The following is a 25,160-nucleotide window of genomic DNA, read 5'->3' on the forward strand; positions in this document are numbered from 1 at the left end:
AGAAGGAACAGTAAGTCCAAAGGCCCTGGGATGTGTGCACATTTGACAAGCTAAAAGAATAGTAGGAAGTCCCACATATGTAGCACAATGAGAACAGGAAAAGTGGTAAGAAATGAGCTCAGAAAGGAATGAATGGGGGAGGCAGATGACATACAGCCTTAGAGGCCAATTTTAAGACTTTACCTTTTACTTTAAGATATGGAGCCATTGGAAATAAGGTTTTGAACAAAGTCATAACATGATCCAAGGTAAATATTAAAAGAATTCCTCTGAGTACTATGTTGAAACTAATGGAGGGAGGGGGCAAAGATACAACAGGAGTTAGAACTGGAGGTGATGGTGACACTTGGACTACAGTGTAACATTGGAGGAGGTAGTTGGGTTCTGGGGCTGACCGGTCTCATTGACGGGTTGTGGTTTATGAAAAAGATAAACGAGTCAAACAATGACTCCAAGATTTGGGGTCTTAACACCTGGAAAATAGAATTGCCCATCTGGGGAGATCCTCACAAGCTGACTTATGTTCGGTTACCATTTGGCTCTAGGGAAACATTCCAAATCACCTTCCCAAACTCCAGGTTACCAGCCACACTCTCCTGTGGCCCTCTCTATTGCCTCTGCCCTTGTGGTCTGCTCCAGCCAGCCTCCTGCCTCCAGACTTTTCCATTATTTGTGCCCCACTAACTCCAAGGATGCAGTCAAGCCCTCTTGACTTGAGAAACAATGTAGTTTTCTCTATTCCTTGCAAATCCCTTTCAAAGTACTCTCTCCTAATAAATCAAAAATGAACGTTGCTGCTGTTGGTGGTGATAGGTCTCTAAAAACTCAAATCCTGAAGGTTGCATAGGGTGTGTCTAGCTCCTCTGTTAAAAACATGGTGGTACTTAGCCCCATCATCCTCAGCTTTGAGTTTTTTACCAAAATTTGGAAGCAACAAGAAAAGCCCCCTTCCTCGTCATTCTAAATATATATGATAACCATGTAGCCAATAAAATGACAATTATAAAATAATGAAAAAGTGACTTATCCTTCAGTATAAAATAGAAAAGTAAAAATAGGCCATTTACAAAAGAAATACTAATAGATAAATATGCAATAACTATCTAAAAATATTAAATCTCACTAATATGAAAGAAGTACAAATTGGTATAAGGAGATGTCTGCCTACTAAATTGGATATGATTAAAAGAATCATCCCATTACTGCTGTATGCAGCGTGGAATTGGCACGAATTTTGTTAATTGGTGTGAGCTCATGGATTCTAAAAGAGTATTTTTAAAATGTAGCTAAAGAATAACAAAATATTCATAAGGATTATTATTGCAGCATTATATGTAAAAGTAAACCTTTGGAAGCAATGTGGAAGTTTAATAGTAGAGATTAGTTAAATCAGCTATAGAATACCCACATAATGGAATACAATATATTTATTAAAACAATATGTGTGCATGTGTATGTGTGTGTGTATATACAAATATAATTATTGATAAGCTATAAAAAAGCATGTTGCAAAATAAACATGTGATCACATACTTGGTGTACATAGATGGATTATAGATTTACTGTAAATGTATATGCACACATAAACACATACTACCAATAGCATTAGCAGCTTTTACTGCCTTTATTCTCTAAATCTTTCTGTAAGCGTAAATTTTGTTGATAGAAAAACATCAATAAAAGTTATACAGATGTTGCTTTCAGAAGATATATGTTGACTTAAGAAAATGTTTATGGTATAATGCTGAAAATAATAAGAATACCAAATGATGCACACAGAATGATTGCAAGTAAGTAGAAAAGAAAATTTTGAGTAGAATAAAGGCTATAAAGGAAATATATTGAAATATTCACAATGGTGCTTTCTAGGTAATTTTTTTCTTTTATTGTTTATAACTTTCCTACATCAAGCATACATTATCTTTATCATCAAAGTTATTTCAAGACATTTTATTGTTTGTATTGTTCTACTTGTATCCCTAGCTGGATTGGTTTGCACATTGAAAGCTGGGAAAAGAACTGATTTTTGTGGCTCATTCCCCTTTTTTACATCCCACACTGCTATAATTGGAAAAGCTTGTGGCTAATTGATTTCCCACTTGATCTTTGCCTTTATTCCAAACCCACGTTCTTATCTTCAATCCACCCTTTGTTGCTACTCGTTTCTTTCTCCTCTATTTCACCCTGGAATGGTTATTCTGAAATATGATTCATTATTCTGAAATAGAAGAATTAATCACAACAGAAAAAAAGCTATGCAGGTGGAAGTAGAAAAATCTGGACTTATATAATGCAAAGTCTAATATCAATATCCACAAAGGGATTTCTACGTGGAAAGGATATCATCTAACAAGAGACAAAGATGAGGTCTCGGACATCCTCAGGAAAAAAAACAGGAGCCATGACTATTAAGACCAAGCAGGAGGGAGATACAGCTCTGAGTCACCAAACTAGATTAGGTCCTCAAGGAAATCTGTAAAATTAAGTCTATAAAAGCTGGCCCAGCTGGTTAATTAGCACACGGTACAGCAGATTATGTTTTATAGTTTGATTTTTATATTCTAAGCTACAACCTAATAAGTCAAGCCAATTACATTACCAAGGACTTGATGACTTCTTCTTTCTCATATGAGCTCACCACCAATCGCTAAGCCAGCGTTTATAGACAGTCAGGACCATGTTTGTTATACGCCTGATTTCTCAGACCTCCATGTTTATAGCATCAACAGACAAGGAAATGCTTCCAGAACTGCTAACCCACAGAATGCTGTGCTCAGACCTCAACTAGCGCCAGCTGAAGGAAATGATTCATTTATTAAGGTTGTAATTACAGCCATGAAACAGCTGGTTATGGGCTCTTTCTCCCAGCCTGAGCTACTCTCTAACATCTGTTAGTATGAGTTGAGAAAGGCACTGACTTATTCTTTCAAGTATCCTCTTCCAGACAGGAAAAATGTTATATTTAAGAGGGCTTAGAGTGTTCAGTCAGAACAATAAACAAGAGATCAAATGTCGGAGGCCAAGACAGCCTATTCAAGAACTTGAACAGGACCATGGACTGAAGATCTTCTGACATCTTTCTTTATCAAAAAAAAAACAAAAAACAAAAAAAAAACCCATGTCATGCATGCCATCCTTGAATAGGCTCTATTGCCCTCCAGTTCCAAGATGATGATGATGATGGTGATGACGGTGTTCTCTAATTGCTGTGGCTCACCAGTTCCATTTTATTAAATGGAATGTTTTTAGTGTTTTTAGTGTTTTAGTGCTTTGCTTTATGTAATTTGTATTCTCTCTCTCCCTCTCTTTCTCTCTCTCTGTCTCCCTCTCTCTCACACACACACAAGTAAAGATAAACTTTTCATGTTTTCCTGAATATGCTCTGTATTTTTCCATTTTCTTGTATTTTCCTGTGTTCTTTCATTAGCTCAAAATGCCTCTTTCCTTTACCCTGCCACCTCATCCTGTCAGCATCTTATTTGTCCATACTTAGAATCCAAACAAGTCTTTTTCGTGAACTTTCCTGCTTGTTTCCAACTGGATGTTGTCATAAGATGAGTCAGGATAGTATAATCATGAAGAAAGATTGTTGGATCCAGTCTGCATAAGTTGAATCTCAGTTTTACCTCCTCTTGTCTGCATAATGTTGGGCAAGTTGATGTCTCTGTCAGTTTCCTTATCAATAAAATTAAAATAATAAATAGTATCTTCTGTGAGAATAAAATGAGAGAATACTTGTAAATTTCCTAGAACAGTGACTGGCAGGTAGTAAGTACTCAAAAAGCCATTTTTATTAGCTTCTGCAGCAGAAAACTCTCTATCCAAAGCACTATTATGGAGAAAATATTTGAAAGCTAGGATCACATAAAGAAAAATTAATCACATCTTTTCTGATGATCTCTTCCAAATAAAATTAATAAAGAGATTCAACATTTCATTCAAGAGCTTCCTATCTCAACCGCAATATTCATTCTCATGTTCCTGAAACAAAGTGATAAGTTGGTTCATTCTGGGTGATTTAGAATAGGAACGAGTCCTTTTGCTGTTTGGTCACTCTGTGTCAATCCTGTAGTTGGGGGATATCTCATTGCCGCAAAGCTTCCTCTCACATTTCCAGGGCATAACCTCTAAGAAGATGTTTAATAGGTACAAAATCCCCGACTCCTGACATTATTCACATGGTAGGAGGTACAATGGTGGGAATGAATCAGAGTTAGATAACATTATTAGGACAATTAGCAATAATTACCAGTGTTACACAAATGGAAGAATCCAACTGCTGCTTAAGAAGAGATGTCACGAGAACGATTCAAAACAAAATTTAGGGGTTGGATTTTGATCTGAATAAATTATTTTGAGGATGCTATGCAAGGGCTGGAATTTTGAAACTTCCATTTCGGATTGTTTCATGAGAAAAGCGTAGTTGAGAGCTTTGTTCTGTGGAGGCTTGAATTATGTGAGACAGTGAATTACCTCATCTTTTAAGATCAATAAACCACTTGGAGCTTTTGAACTAGGTTCCTCTTTCAAGCCATGAATATAATGAAATGACACAGCAAATTGCCTAAGGAAGAAGATAACACTGAGAAAAGGAAAGTCTACCAACTGAATGTCAATACCATTAGCATTTTGAGGGACAACAGGAGGCACCACAGCAACTTTGTAGATGCATCCAGTAAGTAGATTCTCATATATTCTGACCTTCTAAGTGTTCTACTCTGGGGGATAAATGAGTTAAAGGGAAAATATAAAGGGCAGAAATTTGGTAGAGGGTGTTATTATTTACACACTCTAGAAAAGATATTTTCTACCTAGTTCTGATAAATACTTGCTAAATTTCTAGATTTCAAGCCTGTGCTTGTTTCTGAAAATTACACGCGTTGTTTTGCCACTGTAACAGAGTGGGAGTAAAAGCTCAAGTGCTAATTATTGTTTAGTTGAAGTTAGCATCAGTACCGAGATACAAAATTCATAAATTGGCTTTCCTTAATAGAAAACTGTCCATTTGAAAATGTGCATCCACATTCTATGGCAAGGCTTTCTAATACTATTCCAATAGTAACAATTTTTCCCTTATGGTAGAATTGATCAATTAACCAATTGAAAAACAGACAGCCTGGTTGTGTCTTTAAAATCTTAAGATCGCCCTGACTAGTGGGGCCAAATGGATGAAACTGAAATATTTCGTCTACCTGACTCCTTGAAATAGATGAGCAACCTTCACTTTTGAGACTATCATGCCCAACCAGGCAAAGTAGCTGAGGAGGCACTACTGGTCTGCAAAAGAGGTTTTGTCCTTTTTCGCCTGCACTGCATACATTGGTGAGGACAGAAGGAGATTTGGGTAGGCAGATGGGGCTATAGGGATGCACTCTAAAATTACATCAAATTTTGCAGCCACTAAATCCAACCTGTGGATTCACCTTGAGATTTGAATGTTAACCTCAATACTCACTCTCCCTCCCATTCAGTTCCTGTCAATTCTACCCTCTAAATAGGTCATGAATCCATTCCTTCCTTTCCATTCCCTCTGCCACTGCAACAATCTTCACTTATTTCTGTGCTGATAAAGGAGACTAAAGCTTTTGGAGGATGGGTGGTTGTGTTGGCATTTGTAAATGAGGAGACAAACCATCAGGCATAGGCATGAATTACCTAACATTTAATGCCTTTGATAGAGGAAAGACATTAAATTCCAAGAGCCCATTTTTAGAAATTTTAGATTCAGTTACTCTGCTGAACTGCTTAATAGATTAACCCCTAGAGTCCTGAGGGATTATATATTGGGTCAGATGAAGACAGGGTTGCTGTAGGGGTCTGGGACGCAGGGGGAAAGGGATAAAGGATCATACTTAATCACATGCTCCAATATGCAACAATAGTTTTACAGAAGATATAACTTTAAGGTAAATGTTAGGAAAAGCCTTTAGAAAATAGACATCTGAAGAGCATATTATTCTGCATTTGAGGAGTCTATTTTGTAGAGGGGAGAACCTGAATTTTCCTTCTACCTTCAGAATTGCAGACCAACCATGCATACGGGCATAAGGGGGCTCCCTCTCACCCACTGCAGCATCCTGGGGGCCTCCCAGCAGCTGGTATCTCCAGAGCAGGGTATGGCCCAGGTCCAAGGAGATCTCACAAGTCACAGAGGTTCTCAGCCTTTGGTACATGTGAATCTCCAGAATCAAAATACAAATGCCTGGTTCCCCTCCAGGAGATTCTGAATTACACTTCTGACTGTTGAACACCAATGGATGAGAAGCTCAGTTGCAGCAATGAAGTCAACAATAATTGCAACCTCTATGTTAAGTACTTTACTCAGTGTTTTCCATACATGGGCTCACTTAGTATTTAATCTCCACAATAATGTGAAGTAGGTGTTGTTAGCCCCATTTTAGCCACAGGGAATCTGAAGCTCAAAGAGCAACTTATGACAGAGCCAGAATTCAAACTTGGCTCCAGTTTATGCCAAATCCAGACCCTTAACCTACCACTACACAATACTTCCTAGTTGAGATCCTGCCATAGTTGTAACCCCCACATAGATACTAACTCTTTGAGCTTGAATCAGCTTGGGGGAGATCACAGAGAGGGGGTATCAGCATACCTTACTTCGTTCGATTTCTTATTGGGAAACTGATGCTTTTCTTTTCAAGAGCTCTTCAAGATAGGGCCTAGAATGAAGTTAAATGAGCTGATGACAACACAACAGGTCTTTTCATCTGCTGATTGCTAATAGAAACTTGTTCTGGAAAATACCAAGATTTTAAACGGCTTCCATATCCTTCCCAGTGGTTGGTACATAGACAGTTTCTTGGATTCGCCATGTGCCCTGAGACCTGCTCAGGGATCCTAATCTCTCAATCCTTACCACATCTTCTAGACCTGTTTTTAGGACCTCCAAGTTACAACTCAGAGGTTCATCAGGCTTTTCTACATATTTCCTCTTTCTTCCTGCTGCCACCAGATCACTTTTAGTTGACTTAATTGATCAGGCAACACCAATATTACTCTTTTTCCCTTTTTTTCACCATTTATTCCCCTCAGAGTGAAAAACTAGTCTATCACTACTGGCATCAAAGAGCAAAATCTCTTCAGCAGAGCTTTGTTAAAAATCTTAGAACTAACCCTGGGGTGAGCCCTTTTGTTTTTTTAACTACTCAAAAACTCTACAGGTTTTAGTATATATTACATCATAATCTATGTACCAATTTGTAAATGAAATTTCTAAGGAAAACAGATAAAAAGCATTACACCCTAACAATCAATATAAACATTAATTATTATTACATTTTAAAGTAATAAGTAGGGAGGTACCATCAAATTCACAGATCAGTAACTGGTGTCCCAGGTAATAACCAGTGGCCCATCTTCTTTGTCTTGCCATAGGAATCTGACACAGAAGCAACTTGACTCCTCTAGCATGCTCATACCCCAGATCTGACTATCTCTGTACTCTACCCCTGTGCAGAGACTTATCACCTGCTACCAACATAGCACAAGTCCAATAGGAGCCAAAGACTGGTGAACACAAATTCTATCAGATTCTCAGTGCCAGGAATTCACCCAGACAGAGCAGGGTATAGTTGAAAAGGGAAAATAGTTTGTAAAGTTCTGGCCAATCTCTCTTTAAATTATTATCTGAGGGGCTGGCCCGGTGGTGCGGTGGTTAAGTTCTCACGTTTCACTTCTGTGGCCCGGCGTTCGCCGGTTCGGATCCCGGGTGCAGACATGGCACCGCTTGGCATGCCATGCTGTGGTGGGTGTCCCACATATAAAGTGGAGGAAGATGGGCACAGATGTTAGCTCAGGGCCAGTCTTCCTAAGCAAAAAGAGGAGGATTGGCAGCAGTTAGCTCAGGGCTAATCTTCCTCAAAAATAAATAAATTATTATCTGAGAGTGGCTTAATAGAGAAAAGGTTTGCATCATAACTTGCATGACAAGGGGGATTGTTGCTCATCTTGTGACCTGAAATAATGATCAAGTGGTTTCTTTAAGACACCTGTCTATGACATAGTAACAACAGATAGATAGATAGATAGTAAACAGATGAGAGAGAGATTTCATGTCTTTTTGTCACAAATAACAGCCATGTCATATCACCAATCTTCCCTTAGTTGGAGGCATAGACTAGAAAGGGAGAAAGTGTGGGAATGACCCATTAACCATGAAAGGAATGGAAATGCTCTTTTCTGAGTATGAAATGAAGATAAAGTTAGATTCTATAATCCTGTTGGTAAATGAGAACCAGCTGCCTAACACATTTCCTGGTGTAACCATGGAGGATGGTCAATCACCAAATTTTAAAGCATTGTATTACCTGTATTAATTTGTCTGAGAATGCATTATGTTGCCTAGTTGGTTGTAAAGAATTCAGAGAGAGTCATTCCTAACACACCAACTTTTTGTCATATATATTAGTGTTTCCATTAAAGTTTTAATTAATTGGCCAAGTGTAAGTGGAAAGGATCTCTTATATAAGAATTAAACAATGACAACATGGATCACAAAGAAATACACTGACAGTGGAATAGGGCCTCTTCCCTGAAAGCTAGTCTCTGAGTTAGGAAATGGCAAGAAAAAATTATCTTCCTTGATGGACTACAAAAGCTTGCAGTGAGTTTAAGATGGCGAAGAACCACAGTAACCTAAACTTAAAATCCAGAAAGCCCGCACATTTCTTCTCAATGGGATCTAGCTTTAGGAAAACAAAATTTTGACACAACAGTTTTGGTTTTAACATTGTACAGAGCAACTCTTTCATAACACTAATACACTACCTATAGAAATGAAAACTTTGCACGGTAGTTTAAGAATTACTGTTCTTTTCTCTTCTGACAGAATTTCCCATTGGTCTTCAAATGTTGAACTTATTTTGTTTCAGATGCCAGAAAATTTGGTTCTGTTTTAAGGTTTCTATTTAAATTCCCAAGTCTCATTACTTATAGTAGTTATGGTCTACCAAGTCACCACAAACGCTGAATTAGTGAGCACGGAACCATGGCTTCCAGGGGAAATATAGGCTTAGGTTCCCGTGAGCCTCTAGTCATATCTTGTTTGCCAACATCTCATCTTTAAACAGAAAAACACTTAAAATGAGGTATTATTAATACATAACCCTGTTTTATGTGTGTTTCGCTGTGAAAACACCTTATTTAATAAATATTGTTGATTCATTAACATTGAACACACTATATCTCAAGCCTGAATGAAGCTTTTCTAACACACCTATTTTCTCCGTAAGGCACATCACAGCCTTCCTGTGCTCAGGAGCATTACACAGCACTTCAGCACTGTGCGCTATTTCAGTGAAATCACGAACAAAAAGCACAAAAGTGCACAAAGTGTGGCACTAAATGGACCGCAAAAAGGACACTTGTTTGCAGTATTAGAGCTGAAACAAGAAGGCAGAACATAGCCTTGTTCAATCTCCACTAGGAATATGTGCACTGGGAACTCAAATTTTTTGCTGCTCTGTCCCTGTTTCCAATTGCCTACAAAAACACTGCAGGTATTGAATATTGATTTGGGGGTTATAAACAAATTTTAGCGAATGAGTGAATTTGCAAATACAGAATCTGTGAATAATGACAGTCAACTGTACAAAATAAATGTACAGATCATCTCAATGGAGACTAAGGGAAAGTGAATTAAAATACAGAATTGAGAGAACATTACAAATTTTAACTATTTCAGTTGGACCATCACTTCCACTACACTCAAGGATTACTAAAGTGTTTTATTTTAAGCATTAATAAAAGATAGGATTGGTTTCATCATATAAAATGAGAACACTATTCTATATAAATGAAATGCTTGATTTACCATTTGTTTGTTTCAGTGAGTGCAATTTTACAGTTAGAGAATTCGGGGGCCGTTTTATATCACAACCCATTTGCCTTACCTTACTGTGTAGACGTTCTGTTTCGTTCTCTTCTACTCATGGGCACATAGAAGGAATACACTTCCCAGAGGTACTATGGTGTGGCCATGTGAGTTTCTTTGGCCCATGGAATGTGAATAAAGGTAACAATTACCTTTTCAGGTGAAAGCATTTGACAGTGCTTAACCTGACCACGGTTCCTTCTACCACTGTGACTTACAACTTTCCCAACAGTGAACTTTCCATCAGTTTCAGTCACAGAGAGAGGATGATATAAAATAGAACTTCCCACTGCACTACCATCATTGGCATTCAATGGACAGACAGTGTGAGTAAGAAATAAACCTTTGTTATTTGACGCTGTTGTTTTGAAGAAATTGGGGAGTTGTTTTTATTGCAGTATAACCTAGCTTATCATAACTGACACAAACACCTAAAATAAGATTCTCTTTGGTCCTTTTGGAATAGTGACAATATTCATTGAATAATAATTTTGAGGAAATCATTGTACACATTTGTCTTTAAAGTGGGTCATATGCTCAATTATTAAAATTAATACTTTCAATTTATTAAATACTTATGTCCCAGCCATTGTTATAAACACTTTACATATATTATCTCACTTAATATTAACAATGATACTGTAGGGGAGGAAGATATTTCCTCTACCCTCTCTGGGTTCGTCTGGCCGGAGAACGAATTAAATTCACATGAGACAGAACAGCAGGAGAAAATTAAACAAAGCTTTATAACATGTATACATGGGAGAAGCTTGGGCAAGCCGAGCAACTCACCAAAATGGCTGAAGCCCTCACCTTAAATATCATATTCAGCTAACGACAAAGGAGGATGTTGGGGGTGGGGGGAGTCAGTTACAGGAGGTTACCAGAAACAGGAATAAGATTATTATGCAGATTTAAGTCCTTGCCTTTGGTATTGATTAAGAGTTTCTAGAGATAAAGTCACCCCCCTCTTCTTCCTGGTACAGAGAGGGAGGGACTTTTACAGATGGAGATTTCCTTTACAATGTAAATGTTTCCCAACAAAGGGCAAGCAAACTCCACTCCTCAGAGTTGCTTTTATTAAAAGTAACCAGCTCCCCAAAAAATCCTCATGCCAAAGAGACATATTTTGGGGTGGCCCATTCTAGGCCCCCACAATACAATGAATATTTCAATTTTAAGCATGAAGGAACTGAGAGTCAGATCATTTAACTCAGATGCCCAGGTCTATACACACAGTAAAAGTGGTAGGGCTATGATAAGAACTTGCATCTCTCTGAGGTCAAAGTCTCACCTTTAAACACCATGAAGTTCCCTGAGTCTGTGTGTGTGTTTAAATACAATGCATATAATTGCATCTCCATACAGACCACTTGTTTTACTCTGTACATTGCCAAGGTAACAAACTGCATGAGCTTCACCCAGCTCCACTCAGCTACGACCCTCCCAGGGGCACAAAGTTGCTAGTCTCCTGCGTGTTCCACAGGACTCTGGCTGTTTGCCACAGGGCTTCTCTGTTGCTGATGAAGTATGCAGCCTGGAAATACAAGGGAATTGACACGCATGGGGCAAAACTCTGACCAGTGAGAGGTAGGAACCAGTGGAAAGTTTTACCTCTTCTCTACCCCTGGGCAGACTATTTTGAGAAATATTTGTTCATCTACCCTCTCAGATTATGGTCCTGCAAAACAAACAATCAGTTCAACTTGGTGCCAAGAGGTGGTTAGCTGGGTAACACATTCCCTCCTTCTCTGCCTTTCTCCAATATCCTGCTTCCCTGGGACTGCACTCCCCAATAAACTAGTGTCACATAAACATATGACCGAGGCTCTGTACCTTCTGGGGAAGTTAGAAGAACACTTAAGCATTCTACAAATAAGATTCTTACGTTAAACAAGAGCATTGAACTAAATGCTCTCAGTTTCCTTTTTCTTCTAAGGTTCAGCTATTCTTTCTTTTGGAAAAGACTTGTAATTCTACCTCTGATTGTGATATACCCAGGAGGCACTGAAAAACCACGGAAAGGGAAAACAGTGGAAAAGGAAGAGTCGCCTTTAGGGGTTGGGGGAAATAATTGCCAATGGAGTGGGACAAATTGGAAAATGTTTGTGACCAGTTAGTTTCTTCAATTACCTATAATTCTCAAGCATAATCCCTCTGATGTCAACTATTTTGATACATCAACAAGAGGAACTAAAAAGGATTACTTTGGTTTATGAGTACCAGTTATGCCAAGGAAACTTTTCATTACTAGATTTCTTTCTTAAAAAAGAATCATCTGCATTTTAAGACTACCCCTGACTTCCTTATCTTTTAACCTCAAATATTGGTTGTCTGCCACCAGTAAGTGGGAAAAATCACAACCAAACACACTATACCTCAAATTTCTCTCTTAAGGTCAACATGACTTTAACTGGTTACCATCTTGATGTTGAAATGAATAATTGCATTAGCAATTTGTTAAGCATTCTCTACATTCTCAGTGTGGTTCCTGGGACAACCAGCATGACCACTTGGGGATTCTCGTCATAACTTATTCCCAAACCCTAGTCCACACCTACTGGAGCAACATCTTTGGGATTGGAGCTGGAAAATACACATTTAACAACACCCCCCACCAGTGGATACTTTTGATGGGGTCAAGGACACACCACCCCAAAATATGGCACCTGGGCATATTGAATATTTTGAGCTGAAGGAGTTTGAGAATATGACAGGTGCAGGAAGGACTCTTTGACCTTTCCCTGAAGAGATCGTGAGATCCTCACATGAAAGATGCCTTCCCTACACCTGGAGAAAAGGGATGTTACTGGGTAAGAGAGCCCGTAGCCCAATGTGCAAAGAAGCCAATATCATGGCACTGGCTTTGAGAAAAGAAAAGGCTTTATTGCAAGGTCTGCCAGCAAAGAGACAGGAGGCAAGGCTGTCAAATCTGTCCCTCCAATCCAGGGTTTGGAGCAAAATTCAAGAAGTTATGGAGAACAGGTTGGTACACAGAAGGGCTGGCAGGGCAGGTTTCCATTGGAGGGCTTTAAATATTTATGGTAAGGTGTGAAAAGGAGCTTTAACACTGGATCTTCCTGGACAACAGACCCCTCACTTCTGAGGAGAGTCCTGCTTTCAAGTTCTGGTCATGTCCTAGTCCTTTGGTTCTGTGGGGGAGAACCTTTGGTTCCAGGTGTTATTTCAGGTCAAAATTTTCTCCTCTGCACATGCTCCATCTACATAACTTGCAGTCTTGGCTCACTGCCCCTGGAAAACAACTTCCACATTCTGTTGTTGGTAAGATAGGGTCAGTTTACACTGCTTCTGTGGTTACAGGAACATCCTTATCTCCAAGACAAGGGACACTAAGATTCTGAATGAACAGCCCTTGCTAAGTTTTCCGCAATTTATTACACTTACAGCATACTCTTTGCTCTATCATATTTCCCCGTGACTCTCCACTCTTTATCAAACCTAGCATAAAAATTCTCAGGTTCAACCATTTCTTCGGTTCTTCCTTTCCTTATGAAGGCTCCCATGTCATGTAAAACTTATATTGAATAAATTGGTATGCTTTTCTCCTATTACTCTGTCTTTGTCAACTTAATTTTCAGACCCAGCCAGTCAGGGACCCTAACAGGATCAAGGAAAACTTCTTACCTTCCCTATATACTTAGACATTAAAGTTTGAGGGCCACTGGTTTATTGAAACCTTCCTTCCAGCACTCAGGTTTTTATAATCATCGAACAGCCACAAGTCAAAAATTTGGTTCCTCTTATCAGAGAACCATCTTCATGAGTTGGTATTCTGGGTATGGTATGAAAAGGTACTTCTTAGACTGGCAACAATTACAGTGGATCCCCAAAAGGTTTAGAACCTTGCATCAAAAGAAACTAAGCACAGGGCATTTTTGGATTCACTTCAGAGGATTTTTTTCTAACCAAAAGCAAACCAGAATGTATTTTATTGTGAAATAGATGCACTGTGATGGAAGAATTAGTATTTTCAGAGAAAACAGGTCTTCTGCTAGTCATATTAATTTATTAACTGTTTCCTTAAGATTTTCCTTTCAAAACAAACTTTTACTGTCCAGTCACATGTTTTCTATATAAAATTTAATTAAATCACAAAGATTTCTAATCATATAAAGAGAGAGAAGCACACACACACACAAATATAAAATTGTGTAGAAGAAAATTTCAAAGGTCATTTTTTTCCCTGATTAAAATTCATAATAAAATTACAACAGCTATGTTTTTCATCAAGGAAGTATTTAAGCAGCTAATTTTTATATAAATATATTCCATGCTAGTTCAATAAATTAGAAAAAGGAGCATAATCTTGTTAAGATGCAATTCAGAGGGAACAGTGGGTGGATAGCTATTAACATATGAAAGTAATGAATGAATGTACTGAATAAATAAGCCCTATAAATTACTCACAGCCAACCAACAGAATTTAGATGACTTTTTTTTTCGTAAATTAGGTGAGACCTTAAAATATTTTTCAACATGCCAGGAAAATTTCCTTTTGCACATCTCAATGGCAGTTGAGTTCCATTGAAGTTTGGGAGTAAGGGCCAAGATCACACACCTATCAGGACCCTGTGACAAGGCCCTGTCATTATGCCAGGACTAGATGTTCTGATAAGCTTGTTAGTGACTCCTTCAGAAATACCACACAAAGAATTGCAGGTTCCTATCAAGCATCCAAGGACAAACAGGATGGTAGGTTTTCCCTCCTGTTTTTTTTTTTATTATGTTGTTTTTTCCCTCAAAATCTACTCGATTCAATTTTTGTGAGTTCTAAAATATTTTATTTCTTCCATCCACTTGAAATAAAGATCCTGCAAGCTACAAGTCTGGATTTGGATTTGCCATCATTTGCATTAAAGGCAAAGGGAGCGTCTGGCTCTCATTTCTCGACTGGAAGCCCTGTTTGTCTTGAGCAACTTGGCCTAACAAAGGTACTCACATAATTTCATCTTTCACATGTAACATCAAGGCCTTATTAAGTTTAGCCTAAGAGGATAAAATTACAGCTGAGGAGAGGAAGCAGTACTCATTGTAAGGGAAACATCTCTAGAGATATTCTAGGTTTCACCCTTTTTCATGCTCAATTCTTTAGTAATGGATTGTCACTCCAGAGCAGGAAGCATTTGTCTGGCTCTTATCCCAATATTCCAATATCAGTTTTCACTTAATAACACTAAAGCTAAAAACTACTGTAATGTAAAACTATTTTTAAAAAACAGTTTCATTTAGAATTCTCTGAATGCCTATTTATAATATGTGTGAATGAGAGAAAAAAAGGATTACAAAAGGGGAAAGTATCTAGATTTGGAAGATAAATTGAGCCTATAAATTGCTGACAGTCACAGGACTGTTTAAATAAGTGATCTTGATCTCATAGGCAAAAATACTTCTTAGACAAGTCATGAGAAATAGGAAGATAATTAGAGATTTTTCAGCAAAAGGAGTTTGAAAACGAGAGAGATGCTGTTTCATAGATGCTGTTGCTAAGTGAGCATAGTAGTTTGGGGTTTCTTTCTGATGAACCTGCCAGGAAAGCTAGATTTTTTGGTTTTGTCTTGTTTTGTTTCCTTTATCAGCTTAAAATGACTAGCACAGCTAACGTGTAGTAGCTAAAATCTCTTGGTAGGATTTAGAGTGACTATAAATTCCATAAAATTTTACTGCTCTATGTGGGGCCCATAGAGAGGAATAGTAGCCTTAAAGTAAATAGAAAAACAGGTAAAGAAGATTTCAGTTATTCTAAGAATGTTTTACAGTGATATATCTGTTTTATAGTGATATATCCTACCAGATGCTTGATTGAGTTTAATACATAAAGTTAAAAGGAATCCATCTATGTCTAGTACGTCTTATTCTTCTAAATATTACTAATTTGATTTCCTTTGGTTGATCATTTCTTATAGCAAAAAATATAATTTATACATAAATTGAAGAGGAAAAAATATTTTTATGACAAAGTATATGCTATGTTGTCTTTTATGATTGTTATGGTTGCCTGTATGCTATGGTTGCCTTTTATTCTCACATTTCTGTCTGAAGCTATATTAGAATTGGCTGTTTTGGAGCTTTCAAGGGCCCTTCTGCAGTTTGCTACTAAAATAGTTCATTCATTAAAAAAAAATTGACTCAGCACCTACTATGTGCCAGGATAGTGCTAGCCATCAAGGGTAACAACATGAATAAGGCAGACACAATCCCTGACTTCAAGTTGCTTATGGTTAATGGGGAAGGTGGGCATCAATTAAATAAGCACAGTATTTGGACAATTTGCCCAGATAGTGTGCCCCTGGTCCATGCCTGCCACCATAGTCAGCACTGAAATCACAACTGAGAAGTCTCTCTGGATCCAAAGAACCATCAAGTACCCGTCAAAGTGGAAAAGATGAACCACGGAAACCTTCAAACTTTGGGTATATCTGGTCCTTGCTTATTCCTACATGTAGATGACCTTTTCTTGATGAAGGTTGCCAGGTAGAATTGAGATTCTTTAATTCTGAAAACTCTTATTAAGTTTAAATGCACTTAGGAAAGTGTATAGACACAATATTCTCTTCCTCATCTGAGAAAGATGAGGGGGATTGTTAAGTCTGCCCTCAAGATACATTTAGTATCCTATCTCTTCCAGAGAATGAGATCAACAGGTTTCGAGTGACAGCACTGAGGCATCCCAGGCCGTGGTAAATGTGACATTGAAGAAAAGTGAGAAAAAAACCTGCAGTCGTCTCTTCCCACACCAGCTTGCCACCTACAGAAAAGCAAGAGAAAACAGGATGCTTGGGAGCAATTTTTTCTGATAAGTCACATAGCGGTAGAATTTAAGGAATAAAAAATTAACCATCTATATCCAAAAGAATTGAAATCAGAATCTCGGAGAGATATCTGAGCTCCCAAGTTCACTGCAGCACTATTAACACAGCCAAGATATGGAAACAACCTAAGTGTTCATCAAAAGATGAATGGATAAAGAAGATGTGGTATATATGTACAATAGAATATTGTTCAGCCTTAAAAAAGAAGAAAATCCTGCTATTTGTTACAACGTGGATGGACCTGGAGGACATTATCCTAAGTGTAATAAGTCAGTCACAGAAGGAGAAATACTGCATGATTCCACTTATATGAAGTGTGTAAAATAGTCACACTCAGAGAATAGAGAGTAGAATGGTGATTGTCACGGGCTAGGGAGAGGAAGAAATGGGGAGCTATAGAACATGCAAGTATAAACCTACGTACTATGAGTATATGGTTTCAGTTATGCAAGACGAATAAGTTCTAGAGATCTGCTGTGCAACATGTGTCTATAGTTAACAAGTCTATGTTATGCGCTTGAAAATTTGTCATAAGGGGAAATCTCATGTTAAGTGTACTTACCGTAATTTAAAAAAAAGAAAAGTGAATGGAATGAATAGATAAAAGAATGAATGAATAAAATAAAACTTACTTGGAAAAAAAAAAGATTAACCAGAATCACTGGTCTCACCTCACTTCTTCCTCTCCCTCTACTGGAAACGAGGGCTGAAGGTGAGAGCAGCCCAGCAGACAGCTGAACCTGAGTTTCTTTTCCTTTCCTTTGTGAAAGCAAATTTTTATTCCCATTGAACAACTTCACCATTCTATTATAAGTTTTCATCCTTTTATCTGGCAGTCAAGACGTACAAGCTATACAAAACGTTTTTGTTTCAGGATCTCACCTGAGAACTTAACTTGTGCTAGTAGGTCTAGCAAACGTTAGTGAGAGGGGGTAGTCTAGGACATACAACCCATAGCTGTACAAGGTATTCTAAATGTTTTTCCTGGATCAAGGCAGGTGATCAGAAAAGTTACAAACCTGGGTCTCACAAAGTGAGTTTAGAAATTCTTTCTTTGAATTATTTAGTGTTTAGTTTAGTGTTCTATCTTCATTTTTTATCGAATGTTGATATCAGAAGTAGCCATCCAAATGGAGAACATTTTCTGATTTCTACAAAGTCACTGTTGAAAACATTGTCCATTTTATTGACCAGTGTTTTTAGTACAAGATCACACACACAGACACACTGAGTAATACACTGTTCCCAAGAGAAGCAGGAGTCATTCTGCTCTTGGTTTTCGCTAAAATCTCAGACAAGATGCTGAAAGCGACCCAAGCATGCTGTCTACCATGTGGAACCATCCTTCCCTAGGCCTTGGCAGTTGAAGGATGAGGAAATAGAACAGGGTGGAGTTTGGCCCATGCTCAGAGGCTGCTTCTCTCTGCCTATCTGTTCCTCACGAATAACAACCGAACCACTATTTGAGGTATTCAGAAACACAGATGGCAGCTATCCTTCTTCAAGGTCCATCTCGTATTGCAAAAACAAATGAAAGTGTTTAGTAAAAGATAATTGTCCCCATAGAGAGCATCCATTAAGGTTCTCAGGACTGAATCCTTCAGAATAAAGAGTGAATGGATAACAACAGCTCTTCGCTTGTAAATAGCCTGGCTTTGTGTGCTCATGGCCAGGATCCCTGCCCGTGCAAAGCAGGAGTCCTCAAGGTGGGGTATGAGGGTGCTGAGATGGCAGTCCCATCGGTATTTACCCACAAACTGGCTTATTTTCCTGTTTTTTTAAAGAGATTCTTTTAAAAGAGACAAAAAGAAGTTCCCTCGATATATGGAGAGAAAGGAGAAGGAAGAAGAGAAATAGGAAGAGAAAAGCAGCAGCAGCAGTGAAGGAAAGAAGGGAGGGAGGAAGGAAGGAAGCTGTACGCAAACTGAAAGCTCATAGAATTTAGGGGCTCTAAATCAGTTATAGAACAATGCACAACAGCCATTCTGGTTACAAAGCTAGAATAAATTTTTTTTAAAAAAACTTAAATCCAAGAAATATACAGACAGAAGTAACAGAACAATAGCATTATAGAAAATAGAGGTGTCAAAATGACAAGATTCTGGAGAGTTTTTTCTTCTTAAAATACAAATGTTAATATCGTACTTCTTACTCAATTCACAGTCATTTAGACGTTAAGCAAATTAGCAATACAGAGTGCATTATTTTAGGATTAGATTTGGCTATGAGTCACAGAAAACCCAAAATATCCATGGTAAACAAGATGAAAATTTATTTCTGTCTTATGAAAATTTAGGAAGTCCAGGGCTAGATTGGCAGTTCCAAAATCATCAGGAAATCCAAGCTCCTTCTGTCCTGTTGTTTCTATCTTGTGACCCAGGATAGTTGATCCAGTTCCAGTCACCATGCCCATATTCTGTTCGATGAGAGAGAAAAAGGAGAGAGAGAAGGGTGCTATATCCCATTAAGGACACTTTCTTCAAGTTGAACAGATTCTCATTTCCCATTGGTCAGACTTTTGTCAAACGGTCTCACTAGGCTGTAAGGGAGGCTAGCCATCTGTCTTCTGGGTGGCGATGTGCCCAGCTAAACTGAGGGGAGGGGTAGCTCTATTTCATGAGGAGAAGAAGAGAACAGACAGGGCATTAACTCTCAATCTTTGCCTCAACAGGAATTGCTTGTATCTTTAGAAAGCATTCCAAGTATATCAAAGCAAATTAATGACAAGGGAATGTAGGCTTGGAAAAATAAAAATAAAAACATTTCCAAAAGATCTCATTGGTAATATGTAACTTAGCTCTTCTGTAAGACACTCTAGGATCTTGGTAACTTAGGGATTGTTGAGATAAGGAGAGGAAGCTGGAATTGAGCAGAGCTCTGCAGCCCAGGGCTCACGGGGGAGAGCGTGCGTACAATTATTCTTGCAACAGAAGCTGGCCTGCCAAGGAAAGCCAGCAGAGTCTGCAGCCAGGTGTAAAGGGTGTGGCAAGGTCTCACCTGAGTCAAATGATCCCCACTATGAGGAGGCCCAGTTTAGCAGCTGGAGCACAGAGTAGCTGGTAGAATGTAGCAGCAGAGAGACTTTGGAGCCAAAGTGATACTAGAAATCCGTTCAAGGAACCAGCCTTGACAGACAGGATCCCATCCCCAGGAAGATGGGATGATTGGATGAGGCACAAGTCAAACATTTAATCCAGGGCAACTGAGCCCACTGTAGAAAGTGCTGGTTAAGTGCACATAGTTAGCCATTAGTACCAGGAAAAAAGTTCACTTAACACAAATCTACTATCCTACATTCATCCTTGCTGATTTCTTCCTTCCTCCATTGTTAAAGGGTCTAATTCTGAAAGATTATCATGTGAGAAGTCTCCAATATCACTTTCACCAACTTTACGAAATCTGACATCTTTTGTAAGATTCGCCATTTTGCTGGGCAATCAATTTGCTTTACATTTGCATTGTGGGGACCTGGAATTGGCCACCCCAAGATATGTCTCTTTGGCATCAGTATTATTTGAGGCTGATTGCTTTTGATAAACTGGGACAGGGAAGGAGGCTCTGAGGAATGGAACTTGACCTTTGTTAGGACACATTTACGTTTGTAAGGTAAATCTCTATCTGTAAAGGTGCCTCCCTCTCTGTACCAGGAAGAAGAAAGGAGATGACCTTCTCTCTAAAAACTCTTAATCAATACCAAAGGCAAGGACTTAAAATCTGCATTTTATTGTGCTAGTCTGGTAACCTCCTGTAACTGACTTCCCTCTCCCTCCCAACTTTGGCATTTCTTTAAGGATTAAGCATCTTTCTTTAGGCTAGGAACTGATTGCTGTGCTCACCTGTGACTGCTCAGCTCCAGACAATCGAGTTGCCTCCGGCTACGCCCTCTGAGACAGCAGACCACTACCTGCTGTGTCCATCAAGCGCTGTGCTGAAAGGGCAATCTTGTGACTATTGTGGGAGGGACATTTCAATCACATGTGAAACACCCTGTTTGGGGGTATATAACCACTATGCGTACCCCACTTCTTCGGTGCCCTTTCTTCCTTCAGCCTGAAGAAAGGCCCCAGGCCATGGTTCCTCATAAAGCTTTGTTTAATTTTCTCTTGCTATTCTGTCTCATGTGAATTTAATTCGTTCTCCGGCCAGACGAACCCCCATTTGGGGAGAGGCAATGTCTTCGTCCCCTACAGTATTGTATTATGAGATAGCAAGAATAGATAGACTAGTGCTAGCTAGTGCTAGATGCCAGCTAGCGTTTCTTGGAGAGAGATGGTTACGTTTTCAAGTGCTGGTTTATCTTTGTGAAGTGACATCAATCAAAATTATGGCTGCAGCAACTTGGATAATAAATAATTGGATAACTTAGATATGAGGAGAATAGTCTACTAAGTAAAGACCAAGGCAGAGGACATTGCCTATAGCAGGTTGGCTCAGGAGGTGGAAAGCATCTATATCCGTTTGGTATTGAAGGAGACTCCCTCACTGTCGTAAAAAATTACCACGAACCCAGCAGCCTAAAACAATACTCATTTATTGTCTCAAAATTTCCCTAGGTCAGAAGCCTGGACCCAACGTGCCTCAACTAGGTTCTCTGCTTAGGCTCTCACAAGGCCAAAGTCAAGGCGTCAGCCAACCTGGGCTTGTATCTCGAGGCTCTGGAGGAGAATAAGCTTCCAGACATTCAAATTGTTGACAGAATTCAATTTTGTGCCATTTTAGGACAGAGGTCCATACTTCCTTGCTGGCTTGTCAGCTGGGGTTGTTCTCAGCATCTAAAGGCTGCCCCATCTTCGGTTATGGCCCCCTCCATATTCAAAGCCAGCAACAATGTGTGGAATCTTTCTCATGCTTTGAATCTCTCTGCCTTCCTCTTTTGCTTTTAATGAACATGGATTTTGAAGGATTTTAAAGAATATTGGATCCACTCGAATAGTCAAGGATAATTTCCCTATTTTAAGGCCAGCTTATTCGTAATCTTAATTATATCTGCAAAGCCCTTTTTGTCATGTAATGTAATATAACCACAGGAATAACACTAAGGGATGAAAATCATGGAGATCAAAATTGTGCTTACTACAGAGATGTAGGGTTCGGGATGAGGACCTCAGAAATATATCAGCTGTGGCTTGGATGTGGATTCTGAGTAGGACTACATTCCAAAACCCAGTGCATAGTGAGGTTGAGGGGACAGAGTCCTTCAAGGCTGGAAGAACAGGGGAAAGGTGGAGGGGTATCATTGGACGCCATGTAAGGATCTGGGAAAAGCAGAAAAAAGATAGGAAGTCAGAAATTATCCAAAGCACATGCACATTGATTAACTATCAACTAAATTAGGTTTTAGGACAGAAAATTGGATTCTTGACTCTCATTATAACTTGACAGTCAAGTAATAAAAGAATGAATAAACAAAAATTCATACTTATTTGATATGCTTATAGCTTGAATAACTTATCTGCTTTTTTATTTCATTTCATTTTTTTTCACTGTTGCTCGGTGTTTTACACAACCTTTACCTTAACCATTTTAGTGATGTATATTACAAGCAGATTCTTCAAGATTTACTTAACAATCCACTAAAATTGAATAATTAAGTTGTTTCTAATTTTCCACAAATATAAACAAGGCTAAAATGAACATCTTCCTACAGATACATTTTCTTGTATTTTATGTTTCTTCCTCAACATGGGTACTCACAGAGGAAGTAATGGGTAAAAGGGTCTTGATGTTTTTGTTCTTGATCCTTGCTGTGAACGAGAGCGTTAGTTTTATTGTGTTCTTAGCAGTGCTGGGTATATTTTATTACTTGTTTGTGCCTGATTTAAGAGGTAAAATCTGTGCACTTGATTTATATTTCTTTTAATATTAGAGAAATTGCATCCTTTCCCATTGATCTATTTACTAAATGTCTGAAATGCCTGATCAGGCCCTTTGCCTATTCGCTATTGAGCGCTCCACATCTCAGCCTCAGCACCAGCAGCAGTTCCTGCGTGAAGAAGCCCCACTACTGGTCTAATTGGCCAGCCTCTGTCCGTTACTCTTTATGATCACATTGTTTTATTTCTTTTATTGCACTTATCAGTATGTGAAATTATCTTGGCCATTTAACAAACAGTTTTTATTATCTACGTCTCCCTCTTCCAACTACAATTTTACCTCCATGAGAAGATCTTATCTGTTCTATCTTTCAGATAGAAGATAAGACCTGGCATGTTATATAAATATTCAAAAACTACTTTCTTATTCAATGAAAAAAAACTTGCAACCTATACAACTTTTTTGAAACAAATTTTCTCTTAATTGTAATTGCCAAAATTATTTTAATGACGTTTCTTCCTTTATGCCACATGCATCTCTCCAGAAGAATATTCCTAAGTTTTTATCCTGTTTCTCTGAATTCTTTCTTATGGTAACTACTGGAATAGATCAGTTCTTGGGGACTTCATAAGAAGGTGAGATGCTACTATGATCTGAATGTTTGTTTCCACATGAATGGGATTAGTGTTCTTATGAAAGATATCCCACAGAGCTTTCTAGCCCCTTCCCCTATGCAAGGACAGAGTGAAATAGGGCACCTTCTGTGAACCAGGAAGCGGGTCCTCACCAGACACTGAATCTGCTGGCGCCTTGATCTGGGACTTCCCAGCCTGCAGAACTGTGAGAAATAAATTTCTGTGGTTTATAAAGCCATCCAATCTGTGATATTTTGTATAGCAGTCCAGATGAACTAAGACGGCTGGAGATGGGGGAGCATATTTTCAATGAGTCAAATAAAACATTTATATAGATGTTTTAAGATTTTGAGTCTGTGAATGGCCTGTGACCACTATGGCTCATCTTTTTCACTAGATGTTGTTGTATTTCTAAAAGCAATTACTATTGATAAAAACTTACATTTTTATTTGGATAATAGCAATTATTCAAATAGAGCTAGCACACAGCCTAATTTTAAGTATATTCATGCATTAAAGTTCTTCAAGGACTAAAGCTCTCTTGTGAAATTTTTATGGCTTTTCCACCAAGTCATTTGAAACATGTATTTTTTTCCTTATAGGACTCTACTTCATTGGACCTAATGTATTGCGTGCTTATTTGTGTAAAACAAATGCAGTGTTTCATGGCTACGATTCAACCTAGGATTTCCATCTGGTGGAAAAACATTATATGTAATCAATTTACTATGGGATATTTATTGTGATAAAATGCTTTGGAATCATAGTTATTATGTCTCCAACATACCCTGAAATTTTTCAAAATTATGAAATGAGACCATGTGACATCCAAAATATACATTTCAATGTCAGTGTGACAAATGACAAATTACAGGATGCCAATGATTTCCCTCTCTCCCTCAATTCTTTCTGTGTGTGTGCACACACATACATACACAGTTACACACATACCAGTGTCCAGTTATTCCTGAACTCTGAAAGGATGCTTGCTGACTCCCTTAATAAAATCAAACCCAATACCACATAAAGAGGGGCAGCTAGAGTTTGTAGTTTAAGCAGTTGTCTGCTGAGATGACCTATTCTGACCCAAAAGATAGGCATTGGTTTTACTTAGAATGAACAGATTTCCTTGTGTATGAAAACAGAAATAGGATCCATTTAGGAAAGAATCTCCAAGTTTAAGGTATCCATGCAAAAGATAATTAAAGCAAATTATAAAACCAGAATATCTGATTGTGTACATGTATTTCCCTTGTTACTCCTATACGTTTAGTGAACTCCTATTTAAATGTTCTAGCTACCCTTCCTACCTGGAGACTCTCCCACTGTAGTCAACAATGGGGCTCACCACCATTCATTCTGCTGTCTCAGAAATGAGCCATCCTAAACCAATGTGGCCAAAGGCGTGTATAAAGCTTTCACAGACCTCCTGGGAAAGAGAAGCTACTCTCTATCCTGCTGGACATTAATAAGGAAGAATTTAGACTCAGTGGCCACTGGTAGCCATCTGGCAAGTGTAAAGAGAACCCACTCTAATATGGAGTTGACCCTAAGGGTGACATGAAGAAAGAGGATTAACCTGGATACTTGAATGACATAATTTAACTACTAATCACATCATGTCTTGGACCCTCCCAACTTTTGGACTTCCAGTTAGATGGGGAAAAAGTCCTTATTTTAACCACTTCAAGTTGCAGATTTTACTTGCTTTCAACCTCAAAAATTATAAATAGTAGACCAACCATAGAGGCCATAAGGAGCAATAATGATCTTCTCACAGGCTAAGCAGAGATTCAGTGCTGTTTCCCCCAGCTCACCCAGCCACAGTGTAAGCAGTGATATCCACAGTGATGCTGAGGTAGAACAAATCCCGAAATAACCAAGACAAATTAATTTTTTGTAGAACGTAATTTTATTGGATTCTATTTTTTAACTCATAGATTCAAGTTAATTTTTAAAGGAGGCTGTAGTTGGCAGTGAGAGAAAAGAATG

The 25,160-nt window shown here is 38.4% G+C and overlaps 1 long non-coding RNA gene across 1 annotated transcript; it reads left to right on the forward strand.

Annotated features, from left to right (window-relative positions):
* The first annotated feature begins 4,338 nt into the window (after positions 1 to 4,338).
* Positions 4,339 to 24,705, forward strand: LOC138917327 (uncharacterized). Its single transcript, XR_011425162.1, has 3 exons — positions 4,339 to 4,675; positions 14,719 to 14,841; positions 16,536 to 24,705. It is a non-coding gene; the product is annotated as an uncharacterized lncRNA (long non-coding RNA).
* Positions 24,706 to 25,160: the final 455 nt, after the last annotated feature.

This window comes from Equus caballus, chromosome 14 (assembly GCF_041296265.1).
Source record: "Equus caballus isolate H_3958 breed thoroughbred chromosome 14, TB-T2T, whole genome shotgun sequence".
NCBI classification, from domain to species: Eukaryota; Metazoa; Chordata; class Mammalia; order Perissodactyla; family Equidae; genus Equus; species Equus caballus.